General features: G+C 42.6%; 1 pseudogene; it reads left to right on the top strand.

Moving 5' to 3' along the window:
- Nucleotides 1-284: 284 nt before the first annotated feature.
- Nucleotides 285-1,588, top strand: LOC136392902 (olfactory receptor 1L3-like; annotated as a pseudogene).
- Nucleotides 1,589-3,583: the final 1,995 nt, after the last annotated feature.

Here is a 3,583-nt window from a genome sequence, read left to right as displayed (position 1 = left end):
GATGAAGGGTACACAACACAATCAACAGTTCAAATGCTGTAGAAATGCTTACCTAAAACCGAAGTACTGTTACTGATGAATGTGACCCCATTAAATTTAATTTTCAAAATAAAATTTTAAAAAATATTTCAGATCTAATCTGTCCATATTGGGGAATAAAAAACATTTGAGTAAATACTCTATTAATAACTGTTTAATGTAAGGACAAAATAAAAGAATGTACATCCCAGATAACAAGAATCCTTTGCTGGGAGTGTTATTTATATATAGGTGTGTGTAAGTCCATGGAAATGCTCAACCTGACAAAACAACCCGAATTTATCCTCTTGGGACTCTCCTCTTGCCCTGAGGACCAGAAGCCACTCTTTGTCCTCTTTCTTTTCATATACCTGCTCACCTTGATGGGAAATCTGTTCATCATCTTGGCTATCCGCTCTGATCCTCAACTACAAAACCATGGGTGGAGTGCAGAGCACATTCCTAACAGCTGTGGCTGATGCAATGCTGTGAGAACACTCCAGCACCTGAAACCCTCCTACACATTCCCAGAAAGGGAGCTTGCCCACTATAAGAAAGTGACTCAGCACCAACCACACAGCTCCCTGATTTTTTCAGCCATTGGCTATGAAGGATACACTGTAACATTCTATTGGCTGAATCCATGTATATAAGCTAGTTTACTTCCTGAATAAAGTGGATCTGTGTCACTGAACCTGGTCCCTGGAATAGAGTCTTTGCGACTCCATCATCCTCACCCCCAGCAGGACTTCTCCACACAAAATCTCATGTATTTCTTCCTGAGCTTCTTGTCCTTTGCTGATATTTGCTACACAACAGTTGTAGTCCCCAAGATGTTAACGAACTTCTTATCAGACACAAAGACCATTTCCTATGCTGAGTGTCTGACGCAGATGTATTTCTTCCTGGCCTTTGGAAACATGGACAGTTATCTCCTGGCCGCTATGGCCATTGACCGCTACGTAGCCATTTGTAACCCCTTCCACTATGTCACTGTTTTGAACCACAGACGCTGCGTGTTGCTCCTGGTCTTCTCTGTAGCTTTCCCCTGCCTCCACTCCCTCCTACATGTTCTCCTGATGCATCGGCTCACCTTTTGTGAATCAAATGTTATTCATCACTTTTTTTGTGATGTCAACCCTCTTCTGAAACTGGCCTGTTCCTCTACCTCTGTTAATGAACTAGTGCTCATGACAGAAGGGCCGGCCTCTGTGGTCGCCCACTCGTCTGCATTGTTATTTCTTACCTACGGATCCTCATTACTGTCCTCAGGATTCCCTCAGCTGCTGGAAAATGCAAAACCTTGTCCACCTGCAGCTCCCACCTCACTGTGGTGACTCTGTTTTATGGGAGCATCATCTATGTCTATTTCCGGGGGCTGTCGAGCTATACAGTCAAGAAGCAAATAGCAACAATCTTCTACACTGTATTGACATTCATGTTAAACCCATTTATCTATACTTTAAGAAACAAAGACATGAAACAGAGCTTAGGGAAACTGCGAGGCAGGATCAAGTCTGAAATGAATAGGCTCTCTCCTACAAAATCCAACAGAATTCATAAACCCTAATTGCAAAGTATACATGTGTGCATTTGCACACACATAACTGCATGTGCACTCACGTGTATACATACACACACACATACACACCAGCACCTGACACAAGTCTTTGGGGGAAAAATACCCTTTCATCATTGTAGCTGTGCCCAGTGGTTTCCCACCCTGTGGTCTGTTACACAAGAACAGTTCCACTCATGTCTTGTTACCTGTGCTGTGATTGTAAGCTCACTTCATATCTCTCCATTTCAGAAAATTCTGTTAATTCCTTACATATTTTTTTGGAACCTCACATATTTTCATCTATTTATAAATACAACTCTGTTTGGTTACTAAATTTCCAAAAAAAATTTTGTACACAACTATAAAAAAATCTAAATATGTGCAGAGATGTTTTTGCATACCTAACCAATCGATTTTATTCAAAACCCTTAGAAATATCTTTGCCTGTGTGTGTGTGTGTGTATGCATGTGTAGTCTTCCTATCAGACTAGGAGCTTCCTAATGTAGACTCTTTTCCAGCACACCTTGTTAGAACTACAATACCTCTTCTTAATTCTTCATACAGCTGGATACCTCAGGCCCTGGAGTCATTAGATTCCCAACACTGACATCGATCACCTGACTAATAGTGAGCCAGCTCTATGCCTCTACACACGTTTTGGTCTCTACTCTGCCTCCCTTCATTTGCTCAGGCTGCATTCATCACCTGACTCATCCTGGGGCTGCCTGCCTGTGTGCTCTTCTCTGTAGACATGTTTGTGTTTCCATGTCTCTTCTCTGTCATTTTTTTAAGAATAAAATATTTATTCCGTATAATCAGAAATACTTCCTTCCAGCCCTGCTCCAGCCACCTATGACCTAACCTTGCCCAGAATGCTGGGGTTTGCCACTGAAGGCTGAAGGTGCCCAGGGCCGTCAGCCCCATCTACGACACTGTGGACGAGCCTAGGGTATTTCTTCCAAGAAGCAGGTAAACTGATCTCATTTGCACAAGGGACACTTAACTATGTCTTGCCTGAATAGTCAGGTTTTTTATTCTTCCCTCAAAAATCTCTGTTGTGGGTGTTGATAGTCCTATTTTCTGCTGCTTTGCTTAATATATAGTGTTTCCTTTATTCCTCCTTCCTCAATGCCCCACTCATATTTCAGGCTGGGACCTACTCCTAATTTAGAGCTCTCTTTCACCCTTTTGCCAACTTCTATTATGAATCTACCTTTGCCACCCAGCTTAGTGTATCCCAAGGTTCTCTTTACCACGCCACAGTTGCAGAGCTCCAGGGAAAAGCAGCCTGGTCTCATCTCTCCAGGCAGAGGAGAACAGAAGCTCCATCTCCACACATGCTGCAGATGGCTTTTCCAGTCTACCTGAATCATTACCAGCTAGAAGCAGCAGTCATTGGGACTTGGACGTGAGCTGCAAAGTATAGAATTGTGACAACAATTCCAGTGCCATGCGGACTTTTCCTGGATGTGGACTTTTCCTGGACTCGTGCTCCTTGCGACAGCTCCTAACAGACTGAACTGGGGTTGGGTTGCATTTGCAGGGATCTGGAATGATGTTGGTGCCAACTTGGACTTGGTGAACATGTTAAGGACACTACTCTTTTATAGATTGTTGTTGTATTGGCCAAGAGTTTGCTTAAAGGCTTTAATTACTGTAAAAAAATTAGAAGACTGGATAAAGAAGATGTGGCACATATACACTATGGTATACTACTCAGCTATAAGAAATGATGACATCGGATAATTTATAACAAAATGGTGGGATCTTGATAACATTATACGGAGTGAACTAAGTAAATCAGCAAAAAACAAGAACTGCATGATTCCATACATTGGTGGGACATAAAAATGAGACTAAGAGACATGGACAAGAGTGTGGTGGTTACGGGGGGGGGGGGGGGGGAGGAGGGAGAAGGGGAGGGGGAGGATAAAGAAAACTAGATAGAAGGTGATGGAGGATAATCTGACTTTGGGTGATAGGTATGCAACAGAATTGAATGA

This window comes from Saccopteryx leptura, chromosome 2 (genome assembly GCF_036850995.1).
Source record: "Saccopteryx leptura isolate mSacLep1 chromosome 2, mSacLep1_pri_phased_curated, whole genome shotgun sequence".
Lineage (NCBI taxonomy): Eukaryota > Metazoa > Chordata > Mammalia > Chiroptera > Emballonuridae > Saccopteryx > Saccopteryx leptura.
Note: the sequence above shows the minus strand (reverse complement) of the source record. Positions and strands in the feature narration are given on the sequence as shown.